General features: G+C 21.3%; 1 long non-coding RNA gene across 1 annotated transcript; it reads right to left on the minus strand.

Annotated features, from left to right (window-relative positions):
* Positions 1 to 14,503: 14,503 nt before the first annotated feature.
* Positions 14,504 to 15,895, minus strand: LOC105368166 (uncharacterized). Its single transcript, XR_913098.1, has 3 exons — positions 15,764 to 15,895; positions 15,089 to 15,693; positions 14,504 to 14,962 (listed from the first exon to the last, which is right to left on the minus strand). It is a non-coding gene; the product is annotated as an uncharacterized LOC105368166 (long non-coding RNA).
* Positions 15,896 to 23,825: the final 7,930 nt, after the last annotated feature.

Here is a 23,825-nt window from a genome sequence, read left to right on the forward strand (position 1 = left end):
TTTTAATTATCAATATATTACATTATTAATTTATTTACATTTAATGAGCTTATCTACTAATTCGCACTTAAAGAAAAATATATTAATATTCTCTTATGATGCTTAACTTCGCAATTTCATACTTAAATACTGCTTCAATTCATAGTATTGTAATCTTTCATTGTTTTCATTTTTTATTCTTAAGTAACTTTGTATAAATAATATATGTCCATATTATTAAATTTTCGTATTATTTTATTTTTACGACAAAAGTCATATTTACATTTTATTTATTGCATAATATTCATACATTTCATTAATTCATACAGCATATTTTAAAATGGTGGGTTTATTGTCAGTATTTAATATTATATATATATATTTTTTGTATCATTAAAAATGTATTATTATAAAAATTATTTGCTTATAATATTGATCTAAAAATTTGAATGATATTAAAGATACTTAAAAATCTATATTTAATAGAAAATGACATAAAATATTATTCATCATATATAAATTACATTCAACAATACTTTGGAAAGAAGAAAAATCGAGTATTAATGAATTAAATTAAAAACTTAATCAAAATTGAAATTGAAATTGAAATATTCTATATATAAATATAAATAAATGGTAAGTAAACTAAAATTTCTTTATAATAATACACAATATTTTATAAAATTTTACACGATTTTCAACAAACCTATGCTATTTACACATTAATTTAGATTTCAAAGTACATGCTTATAGCTATTTCATCATTAAAATTCGTAAACAATTTTTATTTTTTCATATTTTGTATAATCAAATTTGAAAAATGTTTTTTATGATATTTTATGATATCCAATACTAACACTAGCATTTTTTATTAAAAATTTATCAATTTTGAACTCATTACTTAGATATTATTTATTATTATATATATATATATATATATTATATATTATATATATATTATATATTATATATTATATATTATATATTATATATTATATATTATATATATATATAATAATAAATAATATCTAAGTAATGAGTTCAAAATTGATAAATTTTTAATAAAAAATATATATATATATAATATTCTATAAATGAATGGAAATAAATACCAATATTTTAAACATGAATGTGAATTGTGAATTTTCAATATTTTAAACAAGAAGCACTTTTCTAAATGTTAGTTTCTAAAGCTAGATTCGCTTCTAAAGCTAGATTTGGTTTCCATTATAAAAAGTTTCAAATCCTATTCGATAATTAATCAATAAAGAAAAATAAATATTATCTATACGTATCCAAGACATACAAGTGCATTAAATATGTTTGATATATTACATAAAGTTGTTGTTCCTTTTTATCTATTTATTTAAAGTCTTTTATAAATAATGTATTGATTATGAATCCAAATTTTTTCGTTTATTTAACAGAATAATTGTATTTGTCTATATACATATTAAAAAAAATTAGTAAACATATATTAGTAAAATATAAATTAATGAGCCAGATAGAACTAAAATACAATTGATATTTACAATACTGACATATTGACAATATCGACAAAAACAATAAATTTTCAATATATTATATTAAACATTATTTTAATATAATATTCACATTTCCATTTTCATACAATTTCTAATATAGTAAGTATTCACATTTCAAATTTGAAAAAGTTTATCTCAATAATTTGACAAGTCAGTTTTCGTTTCATTTGTTTTAGAATTACAAGAAATACTAAATTATCTAATAAGACTTAAATGCGATTTTAATTTCATATTAAAAATTGAAATCAAATATTCTATTGTAGAAAAGAAAAAAGAAAATATTGGGAACTAGATAGTCTTATCAATTCATTTCTAAAATTTTATGTTATGAATTAATATTTTCATGCGTATTATAGGAAAATCCGTTAATTTTTAAAACTGTTGGATTATATAAATGATTATTATCTGTTTTTTTTTTATAAATTATTATTATTATATAAATTATTATTATCTCTCATTATTATCTATTTATCAAATTAATAATTTTTATATATTTACTTAATATAAATACAATATTCCTTACTGCAAAACTTTAATAAACATATATTAATCAGTAGAAGAATTTCTGTTTATAAATATTTATTATATTTATAAATATTTAATGTATAGTATCCATTTGATAAAATTGAAATACTACTCTCAAATTCAAAATTTTTGAAAGAAAAAAATATTAAAAGAAATAAATATAGTCATAAATTAATTAATTAAAATTTTATGTGTAATCAAAAATTTAAATAACAAAAAACATTTGGACGTAATACTGTATTATATATTCCAAAATCCCACCTACTGAAATACAATTAATATGCAGACATAAACTTAGTATAATACCGACACCTGCATTACAAATAAAATTTCAAATTATAGAAATTTAATAATCACGAACTAAGGAATGAAAGAATTATTAAAAAAGTAAACTAAATTGTTAATAATGAATTTCTCTATAATATTTATTTATAATTAATTTTTAATAATACTTTTTAATTACTATTTATTTGAATTCGACACAATTCGAATGAAACAAAAATATATAATATATATTGTTTATAATCACAATTTTTTTACATAATATAAAATTGTAAATTTCTTAAAATTTAATATTTGTAATACGGGTAATATTGAAAGGAAGTCTCCACAAAATATATATATATATATATTGCAAATCCCATATCCAAAAATTATACAACCTTTTCAAGAATTAAATTAAAATTAATTTGATAAACACCCATACACATATTGTAATTATACATTTTATTTCATGTTTAGTCTACGATAAAGAGTGTAATGTACTTTTGAATAAAAGTTTATATAATGTAAAATAAAATTAATACTTATATTAGCAAAAAATATTACTGTAATGACATATTCACTTTTGATTACTATATTTTTGAGGTAATGTGCCGAAGTCATCATTGAATAAAATAATATTCATTTCTTTATTCTGTTAAGTCATTAAACAAAAGATCTAGCATATTTCTTAGAATATAAGTTATAGAAGAAATAAAGTATAGTAGTTAATTACATGTTACAAAAGAATAAGTTAGACGAATGTAATGTTGGAATTAAAATATTTAAAATTTTTACTATTATCAAATAGTAGAAAACTATAAAATAACATAATTTATCCACTTTACTATCTTCAAAATCAATGTTAAATAAAATGGAATATTTTTAAAATTACAATATCGTTACATCTTTTAATGAAAAATTCGTTTCGAAAAATTAAAGGAATGATCAACGAATAAAATTATTAACGGCACCGTTTCAATAATTTAAATGAAAATGTAAAAAATGAATCGTGCAATTGCCCAATGTTGCACCATTCCTTGACATTTTAAAAAATCATATCATCACAGGTATTAAAATTTGTGGAAGAGAACGAATCTTTCGTTCAAATTTACTAATCATAATCGAAGTAAACAAACACAACCGCACACTTCATACTAAAATAAAGCAATACAATTTTAGACTAAAGGTCAAGCACAATTCGGAATACGTGTTGAATCATAACGAATAACCTTTTGTTCTTTTTTAATAACCACGGTTTTTCGATATATTTTTTTTCCATCCTTTTTCTTATTTCACGACGTCAAAATAACTTTGTAATGTATGATTGCATACAATATTTTCTTTTATTAGTATCTAATAAATAATTTCCACCAATCTTAACAACAATAACTTATCAAAATCGACATAAACATACACTTTAACCATTGCTAAAAATATCTAAGCTAAAGTAGAACAGGGGTTATTAGCAGTTTCACTTCATTACCTTGATATATAAAACAAACATTCAACAATTAATTGATCGTTAATTAAAAATTAATTATATTCTAATTATAATGAAAAATTACATAATACCTAAGTCCATCATACGCTATATGATGAAATTAAAATAAATCTATAAAAATTGTTTTAAAAATTTTGCAATATTTATATTCAAGTTTTTTAATAATAAAATATGTTCTAAATAATCTAGTGAAGATTTAAAAAGACAAAATAACAATACAAATTTGGTCAAAATTGAACGAAAAATTTAAAACAATAATAATATAAACATAGCTATTATATAAAAACACCAATGTATAATGTAGAGTATTTATGTACTTAGCAATCTCTAATTCAATATAAACATCCTTACTGTTTTTGTAAAACTAATGAGCTAATATTCTTCATATTTCTTAATTTAACGATGCAAAATTAAAATATTGTTGTCAATTAAGACTAAAATAAAAGTATAAAAATTAATAGTAAATTTAAAAGTAATAAAATAACAGTATAAAAATTATTTTTTAATTTTTTTTTACCGTCTAATTTGTAATAAAAATATCATTTAAATTTATAAACTTGAGATCGATGCTGCTATGCAAATATGGAACTACTTAAATATCGTGATATATAAAAAGTAAAAGCAGCACATCGGAGAAACTTAGGAGTTCTGCACAACTAAGCGTATTGACATTATGATGCATCACGACATAAATATCGCCTGAATGGCACTGTTACAAAACTGCAGCATCGCTTAATTCAACCTAATATTAGTAGAAAATAATTCCTAAACAACAACAAAATGCATGCTTAATATACTAATACCTTTTAACCTATTTAAATATAAAATATTTAAGATTATTTAAAAAATCAAAATTTAAAAAAATATAGTACACAATCTCGCAGTTACTAAAATAGATCATCCTGATTATATATTAGTTATGTATAAAGACGTATAAATATTTTAACATAAAATGTCATTAAAAGTAATAAAATTAATATAATTACCAATAATTTCATATATATTTCGTATTAAATTACAAATTCATATTTGTAAAAAATTTCATAAAAGCCTTTGATTGCTACCTATTTTAACATTTTTGAATCATATTTATATATTTGATTTCTAATGTTCTAATAAAATTAATTTTAAGTTATATATCAATTTTTATAAGATTTTGTACTATTATTGGTTATAAATTTATTTCAAATTTTAAAATTTTAATTTAGTAAAATATATGCAATCCCTTAATTAATAAAATAAAAATATCCTTTAATGGTCTAAAGATATAAATCAATTCAATTAAATCTGCAACTATTTAATGCTTTCAATTTTATACGGATTTTCAAAACAAACATTTTTTTAATAAATTCTTTTTTATGTATTATTTAAGAATCTGCAATAAAATTTTACAAAAAGACTTTATTTTTAATTTTAACTCCTTTAAAAATAGTTTTTGTGAATGATAAATACAAGATAATATATTGTGTTATTATTTTTTACAATGAATTTGTTAAAATTTTCTAATTTAGTTGGAATTTTAATCTTGCGAATTTCAAACTCAAAAAATTGCGAGAAACTGCCAAGGACGGATACAAAAACTAAAAAAAGCAATAATACTTATAAAACTTATTGTAGGGAAGAAAAATATTAAAGAAAAAATATTTAAAGCTGTAAAATTAGAATAAAATTGGTCACAGAATTGATTAAAAAATAAGTTTATTTGGTAGAAACTCGGTAAAATAGATACTAAGGTTGTACAGAAGAAAATTAAAATAAAAGTATATCAAAAAAATAAAAGAATTATCAAAAAATTTAAACGTGAAGATAAATTTTTTAAACTGCTGTGACATATTATACGTATTTATTATACTATAATATGGTAAATTATAATATTTGTTTCATAATTTTTATATAAAAAAAACAACTAATCTTGTTCTTATGAAGACTTTGTATTCATCTATACATTATACAGAAATAATTGTTTAGTATAAAAAGCAACACAAATAAGTTCACATTTTACATTGTGCGTGGTTCTATAAAATCTAAAACTATATAATAATTTAAACATTCGTCGTTAAAATAGAATTTAAAATACTAATATTTCCTTACGTTTAAATAATACATATGCTTAAATGGATAAATACTAGCGTATGAGTCTTGTGTTCTAAATAAGAAATATTTGATATCTGCATCTATAATCAATTGAATTAATTCGCTTATTCCAATAATATTGCTTTATTATCTTAAGACGTTAAAAAATCATTGATAATTGAAATTAAACATTAACTCTGGCATCTCAATTATACACCATGATATATAATTAATTGACCAACTTCTAACAATTCAAATAAAAGTTTCATCATGAAGTTAAAATGAATAGACGTTATAAGGTTTCAAACATAAAAATTATATAAATATTCATATCCAAAACTTAAAATCCATGTATTTAAATTAATAATAATTCATCAAGTGTGTGGAAATCGATAATGCCAATTACTTTCTAAAACTCAGAAATTCATACATAAATAAAAAATACATACGCAATATATATATTTATATTAACAATGACATGTCTCCTCGATTAATAATTATTACAATACTAGAATAATGAGAATTTATTCTAACAAAATTTATAAAAGTTGAAAATCTTATGAAAAGAAAGTAGAGAATTATAAAATACTTTATTTAATCCAAATTCCAATCTATACTCCCATTCGTATTAGAAAATAAAAGTTTAAAAAAATTGCAGAACAGAAAATTTTATATTCACTAAATTTTAATAAGGAAAAATGCTGATTGCGCCATTTGATTATATATTATATTAATCATTTTCTATGAACAATACCATGCTTTTCATTCTAATAGATCAAGAATTTATTAGATGATAGTGAAAGTAATATAGTTAGACTAAACAGAACAATTATAACAATTATAATTATAACAATTATAATTATAACAATTATAACAATTATAATTATAACAATTATAACCATTATAATTATAACAATTATAACAATTATAATTATAACAATAACAATTATAATTATAACAATTATAAAACAATTATAATTATAACAATTAACAATTGTAACTATAAAACTTGAAAAGAGCCTTTTGAACTAAGATATTATTTGACAATCTTATTTTCACTTCTTCTTGATAAAGTTTATATAAAATGAAAGTTTATATCAATGGTCAGAATGTCTCAAATGTAAAGTAGATTGACAATTTACACTGACCTACCCAGTTTATGAGTTATTCAATGAATTTTGTTTTCTTAATACAAGTTAATTCATAAACATTTTATTCTATAACAACATCTGTACGGATGCTTCTTTTCAAAGATTGATTAATCGTGTCATGAAAATAAATTATTATGCATATAGTTAAATAAGTCAGACACGTTTTAAAAAATATTAAGATTATAATTGAGCGTTTGAATAAAACATTTAAGTTAATAATATCTAAAGCTTACTTTTAGAAACGAAATTTTATTTATTCAATACTTAAATATCAATAAATGTATTTTCGTATTTATATATTACAAAAAATTAAAATTAAGACATTAAATTTATTATTAAAAATTATGAATGTAAAAGTAAAAAATGTGGGTTATTTTATATTATTAAACCAGTAATATTAAACATTTATGATAACTATTAACAATTATTGCATAGGATCAATTGCTCACACATTATTTATATATTCGTTAAAAAATATATACTATGTTTCGTAAACATCATGTAGTTTCCACAAGATTAATTATTTCGATCAAAGTGGTAGTACCTCGATCCAGTCATTGGTAGCAATAACACTAATTGTTCAAAATAAAAAATTGAAAGTACATACAAATTTCATGCTTTCAAATGTATACGGACATGATAATGAAATTGAGTAACAGTACAGAACAACGAATTCAAGGAACATTTTAATAATATTTATTTATAGCAAGCAATAACATTTATTTTATTGTCCTGATTGTATTAGTAATATTAACCTTTATTTTTTTTAATACCATTTTGAAAATAAGAACTTTTTTATAACGATAAATAATTTACATATACTGTTTTTAACATTTAATGAATGCATTTTTTATTTATTTTTTAATATTTGTATATCATATTCATACATGTAGCAGCTTGAATATATATTCCCAAGGATGTTTGAATAATAAAATTAATACATTAATTATTAATATTATTTTGTTTCCCTGAAAATTGAAAATAAAGTGAACATAAAAACAATTTTTCAAAGTGCTCCCACTGTAGGAAACAAATTTTTTAAAAGGTCAAATCAAAATATGACAAATTTTGTAATTTCAAGCCATGTTTCATAATTAATTATATTTTTGAAAAATATAGATTTATTAAATTGTTAATATGTTGTAATTACACATCGTTTGAATTACTTTATGTATTTTTATAATTATATGAGTGCATACATAAATTCTTTTTTTCCAGCTTATTAATATATGAAGACAAATAAAAATAGTTTGTACAAATAATAATAGATTATAAAAGATCATTTTTAAGCCTTTTAAAAAATAAATAAAAGTAAGCCAAATAAAGAAAAGATTCCTAAATAAGTAATTTTGTTATAATTTTTATTAGCATTTCAGATGTTTTGAGTAAAGTCTATAAAAAATAGAAAATACATAAAGCTATTTCTATTAAGATTTTATTTCTAATACATGTAAATTAAATCTATTGCAGAAAGTATTTTGGTAAATACTTTTTTGATTTTTTTAAACTGCACTACTTGTTATTAAATTTAATATTAACTTTAACTATACATTGAACAAAAGATCAATATTTAAGTAGATGCACACACGCGTTGAATGACGGATAATTTATTAATTATGAAAAGAAGTATTTTTTTCTCATACATCTGAAGATATTAATCACATTCTTGGACACGCTAATTTTAGGGTAGTATCATTGGTTTCATATAAACATCATTAATTATAAATAACGAATGGTTCAATAAAGTGATTTATTAAATTGTATTTATTGAAATAAATTAGACAATACATCTTTAAGCACCAATAATAAAGAACAAGGAATTTATAGTAATTGTTAGATCATTTTAATCTCCTAAGAAATATTGAATCAAATATGATTATTTATTAATTATTTCGATATTGAACCTCTTACTTACCTAAAAATGAAACTTATAAAGATAAATTCTTAATAGACTTTATTAAATACGAATAAAAAAAATATGAATCAAGCTTCAGAGATTAACAAGCAAAGAATAAAAAATTCAATAAAGATTAAATCTATTCGGTTATGCTGTGTATCAATGCATGTTATTTTCTATAAATAATTTTAAAACGTAAATTATATTTCATTTTAATAACGAATTATATTCTTAATTTGAAATAACAGATAAAATGGACAAATGTTTAAAATTGTATGTTTTTTTAATTATTACTTTATAACAATCTAAGGCATAACTTTTCAAAGTGTGAGTTAACAAAGCAATTAGTATTCAAATATTATTTAATAAAATTATTTTAATACTAATTAATTAATAATTATTGATCATTTCTCGGAAGATTTCTTTTTTTTTTAATGTACTACTATTAACATTATTTGACAAGTTTGAAACAAATGTATATGTTTGAAACTCTTATTTAATGAAAAGAATTGTATTTTTTTTTATATTTTTAGAAAATTATTTTTAATTCTCATTTTTTAATATCTATTCTAATGTTTTTTTTTTTAGAAATTTATAATGAATTTAACTTCAAGTATTGAGCCTAAAAATAGTACGTAATTATGCTTATTTGAAATTTATTCGTAACAAAACATTTATTATGAAATAAGTATAAAATTGACTTCATAGTTTCATAGTAAAATAAAATTTATAATTTTAAAATATATTTTTTCAAATATATAAAATTTCTAAAAAGTATTATTATTTTACAATAAGTAATAATATAAAGTGAATATAAAAATTCTAATTAATAACAATACTGCTAGATATAACTTGTCAATTATATTTCTATCCATGGTAATGAATATTAGAATTTGTATACAATTGAATAATAGGTGTAATTCTAATAACTAAGATTATTACATTCTTTAAGCATATATTTTCTTTGTGTACTGATTAATATGCGTTTATTTTCAGATATTTTTATAATCGACAATAAGAAGATGTATTTAGCATCTTGCATATTTAAACATGTTTACTTAATGTGTTAAGTATTATTGTGTTCAGTATGAAATATAATAATCGCTAGCACTGTATCAAGCCAACAACGTTTATTTTTAATTTCAACCTCGTAAAAATATTGTTTTTAAAATTAAGAAAACAATACAATATTTTATAATCAGTTTAAATCAAACTTGAAAACTAATGTATTATTTATATTTCAAGTATTGAAACTTCAATAATCTATTAGAAATTTAGATCTCCACGAATTAATGCAATCGATGAATTTACAGATAATAATTAAATAATAATAGTTTTATTATTTACAATTACTCTGTATTAAGTAAAATGTTTTTAAATTATATTGAATATTCAATATTCTTGTGCGTATTAATCGAACTCGTTGTTAATTAAAATGAAAAATTATTATGAATTATATACAAATAATTATATGCATGAAGTCACTGAAATTATCCTTAGGTAAGAATGAGAAAAATACTTTTCGTTTCTGTAATTACATTGGTTTATATATAATATATAAAATACTAAGGCATTTGATTTTTAGTTAAGCAATTATAGATTGAAATTAATGCTTACAAAACCTACATCTTTTTTTAGAAAAATAAAGTGGAAACTATTACAGTCTTATATGAATACACAACAAAAAGATATATAAAACATAAGATATAAAACAACGTATAAAACACTTTTCTTAAAGTAAACTGTTGTATTAAACTTTTATATCTTTGTTTTAAAACCAATACATGATAGATTAATAGAATTGACTAAATAAAATGTCTCGAATATAATCATACAATTTTTTATCAAACTTGGTCATTTAATACTTTTATAATGTTATACCCTTATATTACCTTTATACAATAAGGAACATGTTTGCAATTTATATATCCTTTTTTCACTGTCTAATATTGTTTTCACGATATTAATGTAAAAGGTAAAGTATCAAATAAAATACAAAAATTTCTTGAATTTATTCTTTCTATAATGTTTTAAGATTTACAATTGTAAGCGGAATTAGGTCTTTTATTAATATAAAGACTGCTATAAAATTACTTAGTAAAAATATATCTTAATGCATTGCATATTCATAAAAATTAATAATCGATTAACTCTTTTTAGAAATTTGAAGAATCTTTTATATTAATAAAATTTTATAATTTATTATTTTTCTTATCCTTAACAATAAAAATAAAATTACATTATATTGTAATTTCAGGAAAATATAAAGTTATTTTCCATTATTTTATTAGACAACAAGTAAACAATGGATTTTCAAAATAATATTGTTAAATTTTAATTAAATTCTAGAAAACGTTCGTTATAATTATAATTTAACTTATGAATTTTTGTGCTGTATTGTACTGAAGCAAAAAACTATTTCTTCATTTGATCTCAAATTTTTATCTTGTACAAAAATAATATAAAAACACGTTAAAACAAATAATTATATATATATATATATATATCTATATATAATATTGTAATTTCTGGTTTTTACATGTTAATCAAGATTATTTTTATATTGATAAATTAATATAATTAATTATTTATCTATTTCTATTATTTATAAATATATTAATTATTAAAATAAAATCGAACTAAATATGTAATTAAATATTCAATTTTTATTTGAAATGAACTATTTGGTAATATGTCAAAAAATTTAAATTTGAACAAATAGTGCATATGAACAATTTATTTATAATAAAAATTTCTGACAAAAAACAATTTATACTTTAAGTAAAATTAAATATAATTAATCACTTTAACTAAAAAATTAAAATTTCTAATATTTTTGAAGATTTATTTAGAAAAATTTTCTATTCTATACTACTAAATATAATTAATTGGGCATGATTTTTTATGTAATTACTTTGTTGTGATTAAAATTTTTCAATTTATTTACAATTTATTGACAATTGTGAACAAATTCACATGATTATATTTTTATGCAATTGTTTAAAATTTGTTTTATAAGTATTATCTGATTATTTTTCCGTAACAGCAATACTAATCTGTAAAGAAAAATTATACTTGTAAATAATTTTAGTATGTATTACTAAAACAATATTAAAGTATTATAATTAAAAATTCAATGTTATATTTATTTATTTAAAATATATACTTGTATTAAATACTTATAAGCTCTGTATTAAAATAATTTTTAAATATTTATTATATTTTAATAACATAATTCTCTTGATATTTTATGTAGTCATATTTATAAGTTTTGAAAGTATTAAAAAAAATTTATGATTATTTACAATTATATATTAAAACTTTATTTATCTTTCTAAAATTTTAGTAGATCATATACAGACACAAAACATATATATCGAAAATTTAATATATCCAAAATTAACTAAAATAATATTATTTCGTTATTTCAAATTAATAGTAATATATAAATGGAAATATTTAAAATAATAATATTTGGGAAACTATGAAGCCTGATATTTGAGGTTATATTAATAAATACTAATGGAAAAGTAATAAAATGTATAAAATCTATTCTTTTTAAATTGTTTAATATAAATGTATTAAAGAATAATTATAATGATTAAAAAACACATTATTTTTTAATAAAAAATTTTAGCAAAACATAAAATATATTGTCATGCTTGTCAAAATTTTCAATCTTTAAAAATTAATTTCGTGATACATTTTATTTTTTACAATTGAAATTGTCAATCCTTTTTAATTAAAAAAATACAAGTTGTAATAATTATTCAAATATGTAAAAGACAAAGTATAAATATTTATTATTAATTGAATTAAATTAATTAATATTTAGATTTTAAAAATAGATTTGAAATTAATCTACAAGTAAAAATATATAAAAATGAAATTATAAACTTGTAATAAACTAAATATTTATAATGAAAATTATAACAAAAGAAAATTCATTTATAATACAATCATCACACATCTATTAGTTGAAAACTGAAACGATCGATTCAAAATCATAAAGTAGTCAAAATTTAAACTATTTCTCTGTATAATTTTTATTTTAATTCTTTAAAAGAAATTACATAGGTTGTACATACGAGATTCGTTACATTCATAATAGCATATTAATTTTAATTTATCGCAATTATAAATAATTTATTTGTATTATATATAAATAATTGGTTTAAATAATGTTAAACATTTATGAATATTCTAATATCTAAAATATGTGATGAGCATAGAATCATTAAATAACTTTATAAGATTATTGATTACTCATTAATAAGATGTAATGAAACATTATCATAATACAATTTAAAAAATAGAACAAGTTAAAATTATAAATATTATTTAACAATACGTATTTCAATTTTTTAAATCTTCAGAAATCTATTAAAATAGGTTTTCAAATTCTTATAAAAAACATATAGAAGTATTATATTATATAAATAGACATTTAATAAAAGTTGGTATCTCTGTGCAAATATTATTATTAAAAATAAAAATATACCATTTAATTTTTTTTTATTTAGACTATTATATAAAAATAGTATTTATAATAAAATAATATTAAATGAATGATAGATAAATTAAGTATTAATTTTATATAAGATAATATTATTATATTTTATATAAAATAAACATTACAATTATTAATTGTTTTGTATCATTTTCTAAAACGAATCATTTCCTAAATATAGAAATTTTCAATGAATATTATTCTTAGTTAAAATTATTTTGTAGCTAAATTTTTTTACAATTTTTAAAAATTTTAAGAGAATTCAAATATATGCAAATACTTGATAAATATCAGAAATTTCTCTTATTTAAAAAGAAAATACATAAAAAAATTACAATATAGATTTTAAAATGCTTTCAATTTTCCCATTAATTATATTTAAATGTATATTACATAATTTTTATATACTAGAACTTTATAATTACAATCTCATCATTTTTAGAAATTAAATATAATTATAATGAGAATTTAACTTTTTTAATTTGTGAAACTTATTAAATATCAATTAAATAATATTTAAATTAAAAAAAGAAGCGATAGTTATGTTAAACCATATTACGAAGATATATATACATGAGGTCACTTCACAAAAAGAAAATCAGCGAATTCTATAATCTTATGAGGTGTCTTGTCATTAATGTAGTAATGCGCTGGTCATAAAAGCAGCAGTCTATTCTCATCATCCTTCTCTTGTTCTATTGCTCAGATACATTTAGACATGCGCGCTTATACAGAGTGGGAAAGCGAGAGTGCAAGAGAAACTCGATAGAACGATAGCCTCAAAGAGGTATTTTCGTCCAGAATACGATTTTGGCTCTGTATCCCGATTCCCTCCAGATATTTCTTCATTTCCTCTGCTTATTCTTCTAGCTCTTGTGTCTGATTCAACTGTATACAAGCCCTTAGTTGAAAGAGCCAAGTGAGTCACGTAGTTTAGTTTGTGACGCGTTCGTTTACTCTTTTTACTGGTTTCTTGTTCTCGCTCTCGCGCTCGCTCTCTCTCTCTCTCTCTCTCTCGCTCTCTCTCGCTCCCTCTCTCTTTCTAAAACTTAAAAAATGCTCGAATCTTTATTTTCTCTGATTAGGTACTTTAATTGGATGCTTAATTACTGTTTTTCTCTATTATTCGAAGCAACACGAGAGTGTAAACCAGGTATTTTACTTGAGAAGACATAAGCTTGAATTATTCTAAGTGGATTATATCTATATTGATACACGTACTCTTTTAGAATGCTCGCTCTTAGCATAGCCTCTCGCAATTAGCTCATTTTCCATTCACTTCGATCCAAATCTGTGCAAAGTATATATGTTCTTGCTTATATTACGTTGTCAGATCTTTCGCGTTTCTCAGCACTATGAAAGTATACAAGTCAAAAATATTAAATGCGAACTGCAAGGTCACTAGCAATACTTGCTACAGAGCAATCGGACGTAAAATTGACTGAATTCTAGTATGGTGTTCTGTTATTTTGACCGATAAAAAAAATCGATATTGCTCCGTCTGTTTCTCAGCTTCATCTAATGAAAAAATATCGCGCTAAAAGAAAAACTATCAAAGACTTCGATATAAGCCATAAAATTGCGAAAAAAATATATAAAAAAAGTCAAAGCTGAGCCTTTATAAAAAGTATGCTGAGTATTCACCTGTCGTCATGGCAACGCCGCTTACGCTCTTCACTTGTTACTCCATTATGTAGTGCAACCAGCATTTATAATGGTAGTAGCAACAGCAACTTGAGGAACCTCGTGCGCGCTTAAAACCATGACACGCATTTCACTTTCAATTAAACAAGAAGACGGAAACACTAGGTGCACTAGTTAATACCGGCACGGCACTCACTCATGCACTTGCACACCTTTTTCCCATTTTTTTTTATTGCTTTTATTAGCTCTTTGTGCTTGAAACTTCGATATCACTACTAACAATAGTGACTAGTAAAATTAATAAATATGACTAGAGTTTTAAAATGTACCGTATCAGTAAATAACAATAAAATAGAAAATAAACGCAAGAACCGAACAACAAAATAATATATACTAGCGCACACGCTCGCTTTGTTTACCTCGAAGGCTTGACGAGTCTTCACCCCCTCCCTCGCGTTAGCCGTCTTCAACGCCACCACCATCTATTTCGAGGCGCGTCACTGGCAGCGTCGCCGCCGCTGTTTATTCACTCCAATAGGCAATGTCCCCTTAACACGTAATACGCAAATCCCAGGAGTCGTTGGTTATGTAAGCAAATGCAACCTCTAAAATAAAGAAAATGTTGTCCAACTCCTGCGTTCTTTGAAAGTAAATGAATCAATGGGATTTGCTTACTACCAGGCGAGACTGCCGCTTCGCGTAATGTCGCCGTTAACGGCAGTCAACAGTCTGCAGATTTCACTTGCGTTTCCATTCCCCTCTGTCGTTACCGTCATCGCTCTCGTCCGTCTCTCTCTCTCTCTCTCTCTCTCTCTGTTCTTCCCTTCTCTAGGATCTCGCCACCGCACAGTGCGCCGTCTGGTGAGATTACAGACAGTCCACTGTCTTCTCAGAAATACGAAGCAATTCCATGTATCGATATGCATGCACACACACGCAACTACAGCTATAACGACGACACAACATCAGTGTGGAAGGGAGTGAAGACTCCCCTCTTGCCTCTGGAGGTATAAACCGTAAACTGGCGGGGAAATGGGTAGACAAACTAAAGTGTAAGTAGATGTCAGCTTTCAGACTTCCAGCAATTTAAAATTGCTTACTTTTGCTAATATGCTTTTTTTTATCACTATTTTCTTTCTGGGATACCCTGATCACATTTTATAGTAAGTGCCAATACATAATTGTTTTCGAGAAAATCTGTGCGTCATTTTGTAAACGATAGCAAATTCCTGCAAATATACAGAATTGCAAATTGTAATCACAAATCCATGTAGACTCAATCGATTTCAATCGTCACTGTTATTGGCTAAGATACACCAAAACTTGGAACATCTTGAGATCTTGGTTAAATACTATTCTGGCCTCATATTCGTTCTATTTGATCTTTTTCTTTTCCACCTCTCATTAAATCGTTTTCACTCCTGAGCGTCATTTAATTTTTATTCCATTTTTAATTTTAAAATTAAATTTTGTTCTGCATAGATAATTGGCGTACTGCACTTGCTACAGCGTTTTTACGAACGATTGTTAATTCTTCTTCGTTATTTATTGCTCCTCAAGAAGAAATGTTAAATTGAACTTTTACATCTCTTGCACAATCACGTACAGATCTGCGCGCGCGCATCCATGCACACTTAACTAGTTTTATGCATTTCTGTTTTATAATTTTCTTTCTTTTTTTTTAATATAAACTGCTGCTCTAAGTAATTTAGAAATAAATACAATTTTGTACAATGATTTTTGTTTTTGCTAATTATTTACAAAGTATGTGTAATATATTAAACGATTTTTCAGTTACATGTACCATTTCTATATTTTAAACTAAAAAAATACAAAATTAATCGATATAAAAATATTTTACAAAAAGCATATTTTTTTATTTTATTAACGGATACACACAATATTATATAATTGAAAAATATATAATTATTATAATATAACAATAAATATAAATATAAATTACTGAAAAATGCATATATTATAAAAAAAGTTTATATTGTTTCATTTTTTAGCTATGAATATTGTTTAAGTAAAACAGAATATTAAGAGCATGATAACATTAATACTGAACGAATAAATAGATTTCTATACATTTTAATTATGTTTAAAAAGCAACAACATTTGAAAAATTATTTTTATTAAGAAAAATTTATTGTGTAATGTAATAATGCTTTGCAATATTTTAAAGAAATGTACTCATTAAAAATAAGAAAAGAACACCAATAATTATTAAATTTGTTATATTTGTATGAAAAATATATTTCAATTTTAAATAAATTACTTTAAAATAACAATATATTATTTTATTAGTTTTATCTAATCAGTAATAATAGCTTATTCGTGAGTAAATTCCAACTTATTACTTTGCAATCAATTATTTCATACTCTAAAAGAAGTTTTAACACTTTCCTAATAAAGGTATAGAAAAAATGAAATTTTCGATACGAAAATTTCGATAAATTTTATTAGATGAATAATATATATATATATATATCATAAGTAACTATTTCTTAAATTTTTACTCAATGCTTTATATAATTAAAAAAATTATTTTTTTTTTTAAATAAATAATTAAATTTGTAAATTCATATTTAACCGCATTCAAATAATCATATATCAAATGGTTATATTATTCAATAATTCTTTTAAAAATATTTAATTATCAAATAAAATTCATTCATATCGAGAAGAATAAAAAATCATATATCATCCTCTTTATCATTCTCGTTCAATCTTATAGAGACAACTTATATTAGCCCTAAGTTCAATAATTAAAATATATATTATAATATATATTTATTGCGTTTTAATATTTTCAAAATAAACAAGATTAATTTGATTAAATATCTACTTTATTAATTATATGGCAATTCCAAATAATAAATTTCGAATAGATTGAGTAATATGAAATTACTTTTAATATTTATAATTTCTTATGCTGACGAAAAACGATTTACAATCTAAGGTTTAATTTAAACTTTGTATTAATATAATAAACATTTTAAAAAATGTGTAAAGTTTTAATTTGCTACGTAAAACGTTAAAGAAAATTAATCGACAAATAACATATAAATATAAATAAAATAATTAATTTTATTATTCCACGAAATTAAGAAATACATGTTCGCATAACATTATTATGATAACTTCATAATATGTTTATATTAGGGTAGACTATAATATATCTGATCATGATGTATCTGAATTATTTACAAATATATCTGAATTATTTTCAAATATATCTGAATTATTTACAAATATATCTGAATTGTTTACAAATATACCCATAATATTGACCTAAGAAAAATTTAAAACTCATAAAATCAGTTCTTTTTAGATCAGTGTGGTAATTTAATACCTAAAATGTATTCGTGAAAATAATACAATAAGATAAAATACTGAAATTGAGAACAAATAAAATTTTACATACAACTTTTCAATAAAATGTTATTTCTACTATGATACGTCATTAAGATTAAATATTACTTTTTTATATAGAAATATTCCAATTATTTAATAAACTAAAAAATATATATAAAGCTGACAAATTTATGAAATAGATATTTTTAAAAAATATATGAATTATGAATTAGATTCCTGATAACAATTAAATTTTTATAGATTTATAAATTTATAATAAATATTATTTGAAATTCATTTGGAAGTTTCTTTATTAAAAATATAACATTATTTGTATGTTGTGTATTACTTATTTATTATTAATTATTTCTTAACGTAATATTAAACAAATTATTGTAAATACAAAGCATATATGCATGGTTAAATAAATTAAATAGATAATATAAAGAGAGATCCTATCTACAAAGCTATTAACAACCTTGAAAATGCATTAAAAAATTATTACAATATTAAGATCAGTGCAATTGCGCTATTTATTTTGTATATTAAAAATTTAAAACACTGTATCGAATCATATGATAAAACATATATGATTTGGAAATACTGATACCTATTTTTTTATAATTACAATTGTATTCATATATGTTGGTTTAAATATAACACTATTGATTGTAAATTTGAACGACATAATATTTTTTCTAATGAGTGTTTGAAAATCTGATATTAATTAACAGCATTATTGTTAGTTTTATACATAACTGCATATAATTACGTATTTCAGAAAATAAGCAATGACCGTATATTCTAAATGTTTAGAGTATATTTTTTTTAGAGTATACATTTTTAGAGTAAAATTATAATTATGGAGCACTCGTGTTATATGCTTTTAATATACTAAATTCCCAATACTGAATGATATATCTAATCTTTAAAATAATATTTAATCAATATTTTTAAATATATGTAAATTTATCAAAATTAATTAGGAACGCGAGATCAATTAATTTGTATAAAGATCTCATTAATATTTATCAAAAGTTTTACAATTATTATCATAATTCTCGAAATTAATTATCTTGATTCGGGAATACAATTCTTCGAAATGGAGAACAAATTAATTTAATTTCAATTTTTTTAATTCAGAGAATTATAAATAATTGAAAATAAACAATGTAGTAATTATCAATTATTAAATTAAATAATTAAATATAATCTGAATAAAATATATTTGATAATTGAATCAAAGATCAATCATTTTCCTTTAAAAATAATCGGATACTAAATCAATAATCAACAAAATAAGAATATATAATTATGTAATTTTTAAACTAAAATATTAATTTTTCCAAATCACAATGCGTATATTAATATAAAAATATTTGTGATATAGTTTACAAAAATTATAAATAAATATTTAATAAAAATAATATATTAATAAATCAATTTATGTAGACTAAATTATTTATCTAAGTATTTATATTTCTGTATTATTAAGTAATTATCAAGTTGTACAAATTTATACTAAATATTTTATATGTCCAATATTTATCAGTTATTCGACATTTGACATTTAATTTAATTTTCAAATATAAAAAATTATTGTTTATAAAATTTCTATTATAATTTATTTTACTAAGTTCGATTGAAATTTTCAAATTATAAATGATATAGTAATAAACACTTATAAAATATTCCATCAAATTGATCTTTTTGAAACTATTCGCTTCTTAATAACTAATTTTAAAATCAATTATAATCTTATTATACTATTCAGTAATAACTAGTATAAAATTGTAGTGTTCATAATTGGCAACATACTTTTAATAAAGTCATTTACTAATAAAAAATCTATAAATTCTATAACAAAATGTTTTTGTCTTTTGAACCATTATTTTAACTTTTCAGTTAAACAACTTAATTAAACATATATAAAGTGATCCAATTCAAATTTTGTTAAGTATTATTAAAATTCGTAAGGCGACTAAATACAGTATTATAGTATTGACATTTGAACACCAACTTGTGATAACTGCATAGAGAATGAAGCGAAAGTCATCAACTTACAATTGTATATATCGAAAATGAATGCCTCTAAATTAAATATATCTCAACTTATAAAGAGTGGCCGAAATAAAATTAATATCACTAATACGAATATATATCCTAATGTAATCTTACGATACCGATTTTTTTTCTATTCTGTTCCTTAAGTTAGTTTCAAAATAGCCTCTTATTGAGATTGTTCGAGAAAGTATTTGTATTTTAAAGAATTCTTGTCAAAGATACCTACATATCTACATAGCTTATTTCAGTTCTATAATATTATTTTGTATATATTCGTATCTATAATTCTATAATTTTTTTAGCCATAAGAATAATTTCTACTCTATATTCTTTCATAATATTCAATTTCAATGTATAATTAAAGGACATGTTTTGAAATAAATATTTTCAATTTAATATAAAAAATAAGTTCTATTATATTAGAGTAGACTAAATTGTATCTTTAATTACAAAATTACAAAATCCAATTTTTTATCCATATTTTAATATTCAAGTGAAAGTGGTCCCGTAAAACGTTTATTTTAATCCTGACATCATGACTTATAATTACTTTATATTTAATATTATATATACTTGTGCTGAAATGTGATAAATATATAATAAATTACAGAAATAATAATTATAAAACAAAAATAACATAGTAGCAAAATATTTAAAAATGTGATTTGAACCATCGAATTAATTCCACGTTTTGATTCTTCATTATTCATTTTAACATCTGTAATAAATATTACATAAGATACATTAATAAATCTAATACGATTAACAACCTAAACTGATAAAGAAAAATATAATTTATGTGATAATTAATAACAAATTTAATTTTATACTTGAATAAAATCATAAATAAAATAAATGTTGAATTAAAATAAAATCATATTGAAATTTATTATTTTAATTTATTATTTAAAGTGTTTATAAAAATAAGGAATTAAAAATAAAATCGTTTGAAAAATATATTTCGTTAAAAATAATGTAAAAATAAAGTTGTTTAGCATTAAATAATAAGAATAAATAATGTACTGGCCATGTATACAAGTTTATTTAAGAAAAATTAACATTTATTTTACAATTACTTTCGCTTAAAATTATTAAATTAATATTAATAAATACTTAATTTTTAACTTGAATACTGTTTGTTTAGCTATAATTGGTTATAAATGTCTGATATGCTGATTAGTATATATATTTCACGTATACATACTATTATACGTGACAAGTTTATTTACTATTACTATTTACTATTACAAGTTTATGGGTACTCTTTGTTGATAATTAGAAACAAATGCCGAATAACGCATTGAAGAAGATAACAGATGGGATAGATCATCAAATATATGTTCAAAAGTAAGTAGACCCGTAACAAGATATGTGTAAATTTTAAAAAAGCTCAAAATAAAGGAAGTACATTAAAAAAATATTCAAGAGTCCAAAGATACATTGTAAGAAACTCTGGAGAAGGTCAAAGTCAAGCAATATGAATGACGAGTCTAAGTTTGTGCTTAATGCTTAGTTTCTCTTAAAAATATATTGCGCATGCGCGTTTCTCGCACACAACATTGTATACTTTGATGCACATAGCTATCATACGTATGAATATCCATTTTTTTTATACCTTTAATCGAAACTGACGATTACATATTACGATTTTTTAGATATAAAAGCAAAAAACGGAAATGGTTGTAAAGAAATTTAATTGAAAATTATATAAAATTAATAATAGTTTATTAATATATATATATATATACATTAATAAGAAAAAAATTTATTCCACAATTAATAAAACAAAAGAAAAACAATATTTACAATTAATTGTTTCATTTACCTTTCATTTACAAAAAATTGTAAAAGTGTAGTGTAGTTCTTCAGCATTTTTCTTTCAATCTGCTCGCTAACAGTGAAATGTTACAAAATTCATATTCTGAATAATCTATTGGTAAAGGACAGTGAAATATATTTGAACATTAATTCAAGTTCTATTTTAAACATTTGGACTAGACAATTAGTTTTACTCGTATTCTTGTTGGAAAGTGATGCTATTATAATTGCATCATTTCTTTGTAACAGTTTTTCTTTCCTCTATATATAATATTTGTTCTTTTTACGACATAAAATGTTTGAAACTCCTTTGTACATAAATTACCAAGATAATTACATACTTGTTAATTACGTGATTTACATAGTATTTATAAACATTTTTAAAAATGAAAAATATGCAACTTGAATTTAATATTTAAATCAAATATATCATATATTTTTTAAATTATGATTATTTTACACTCTTCATGATACAATTAAGTTTGTCAGTGTACATTATTCTTTGTAGATAGGTTTGTTAATTCTTTGTAACTATTTTGTAACTAAAGTATTTAATATTTATAAAGTAAATAATTTTAATTATCATGTAATCTTTATGTAAATAATGTTGCCTTTTGGGTGAAATATTTAGGTAAAAATAGATTTTATACATTAAAAACTTATTTTATTTTATATAAAAAATATATAATATAAAATATTGTAGAATTCGAAAAAACTTTCGAACATTAGTTTATACATTTTCAAGGTCATAATAAGTTTACATTAGTACGTTTAAAAAGTTTAAGCATAAATGAAGTTTATTTCTTATACTCTTTCATTTTAGTTCTAAATAGTAAAGAAATGTTCATAAAAAATAATATTATAAAATAAAAAATAAAATTAAAAAATAAGATTATTTTATAAGCTATAAAAGAACTAACTAAAGAATAGATCGTATTGATTTAAGTAAGTAATAAAGAAATTTTACTTTCAAGTCCACTGTGGTTCAGATGGAGGAAAATGTAGATTATATATGGACTTCAACCATTTTTTTTATACCGATTTCTTGAATGATAACTCTGCATTTGAGATTTATTAAATGACTTTTGCGATGAAAAGTGAAATAAAGCAAAATATTTATTTTTTATTCTTCTTCTTTCACTTTATTTTTCGCAATATAGCTTTTACTTATTAATAAATATACTACAAAACAAGCCAATTTTAGATTATATATAAATATGTATTAAATCCACAGGAAATTATAAATATAATACATTTATTACAATTTTTTATTTAATAATTGAACGTATGCACATATGCACACCAACTCATGCACATCTCATTGTCTAGTAATTTAGAATATTAAACAATAAATGAAATAATAATGGGAGTTAATTTACATATAATGCAAATGTACAATTAAAAAATTTATATTTCTCGAGTAAAAATTTTCTTCTCTAAAACATCAACAGCAAATAACCTTATTTCATATCTTTTATATTTTATTACTATTAAC

Source organism: Ceratosolen solmsi, unplaced genomic scaffold, assembly GCF_000503995.2.
Source record: "Ceratosolen solmsi marchali unplaced genomic scaffold, CerSol_1.0 scaffold6, whole genome shotgun sequence".
Taxonomy (NCBI): Eukaryota; Metazoa; Arthropoda; class Insecta; order Hymenoptera; family Agaonidae; genus Ceratosolen; species Ceratosolen solmsi.